Raw genomic sequence first — 1,618 nt, forward strand, 5'->3', positions numbered from 1 at the left:
GAGGGATGAGGAGGAAGACAGAGGAGACAGTGGTGGTGCAAGGTCTCTGGAAGAGTGGCCTCACCCTAGCCAGGCAGCATCACCTCTGACATCAAATGCTCCCTGCCTCGCCATTGGCCCTCATGTTCAATTAGCAAACAAACAAACAAACATTATCCTTGTGTCTTAGGTGGCAGCCTTAGAGAACACAGAGATGAGAGACTGGTCCCTGCTCTTGGGGGATCCCCCCAATCTATCATGCTGGCTCTGTCTTCCTTTAAGGTCTGGCTCACAGGCATCTGTTCAAGAAGCCTTCCCTGATTGCTGCCTCCTCCCACACCCCACCCCCAGCAGAAACTCAGCATCTTCTGCCTAGTGCACCACTGGCTCCTGGGGGATGGATGTGTGGGATATGTGTTCCTCAAGGGCAGGGTCTGGCTCTTGGAGATTCCTCCCATACCCACACAGGCCTGGCACACAGTAGCAGGCTTTCTGTGTATAGGAGCCGCAGAATCAACCAAAGAACAAAGGAATTAACAGGTGAACAAATGAAAGCCCAGTGAAAAACTAAATAATTGAAGGTAAGAAAGAATGAATGAAGAAATTCAAGAATTGATGACTGAATAGGCAAATGAATGGAAGAACAAAATAACAACATTGCTTCTCAGGCTGGGCGCAGTGGCTCACGCCTGTAATCCCAGCACTTTGGGAGGCCAAGACGGGTGGATTACTTGGGATCAGGAGATCAAGACCAGCCTGGCCAACACGGTGAAGACCTGTCTCTACTAAAAATACCAAAGTTAGCTGGGCGTGGTGTCAGGTGCCTGTAATCCCAACTACTCGGGAGGCTGAGGCAGGAGAATCACTTGAACCTGGGAGGCAGAGGTTGCAGCGAGCCTAGATTGTGCCGTCGCACTCCAGCCTGGGTAACAAGAGCGAGACTTCTCGTCTCGTCTTCTCCATGGCTATCACAATCTGGAATTATATATTTCTCTGTTCATTGTTTTTTTGTCTCTGGACCTCTCTTGACCAGATTAGGGCTTTGACCCTAATCTGAGGTCAGGAGATGGCTGGCACTTCTCAGGACAAGACAGGTGGATTATATGCCCTCATTTATCCTTTTAGAATAACCTTGATTAGGAACACAGACTCTGGGCCCAGACCGCCTGGTTTACAGACCAACTCTGCCTCTTCCTAGCTCCATGACCTTGGACAAGTTATTTCACCTTTTTTTGGAGACAGAATCTCACTCTGTCTCCCAGGCTGGAGTGCAGTGATGCGATTATGGCTCACTGCAACACCCAGGTTCAAGTGATTCTCATGCCTCAGCCTCCTGAGTGTCTGGGATTACAGGTGTGAGCCACCACACCCAGCTAATTGTATTTTTAGTAAAGGCGGGGTTTCTTTATGTTAACCAGGCTGGTCTCAAACTGCTGACCTCAAGTGATCTGCCTGCCATGGCCTCCCAAAGTGCTGGGACTATAGGTGTGAGCCATCGTGCCCAGACCAAGTTATTTCACCTTTCTGTACCTCAGTTTCCTCCTATGTAAAATGGAAATTTAATAGACCTCACCTCATAGAAGTCTTGAGAGAAATCAGTGAGCTGTTAGAGTAAGCGTTTGGCACATAGTAAATACCA

This window comes from Cebus imitator, unplaced genomic scaffold (genome assembly GCF_001604975.1).
Source record: "Cebus imitator isolate Cc_AM_T3 unplaced genomic scaffold, Cebus_imitator-1.0 Scaffold87, whole genome shotgun sequence".
Classification (NCBI taxonomy): Eukaryota; Metazoa; Chordata; class Mammalia; order Primates; family Cebidae; genus Cebus; species Cebus imitator.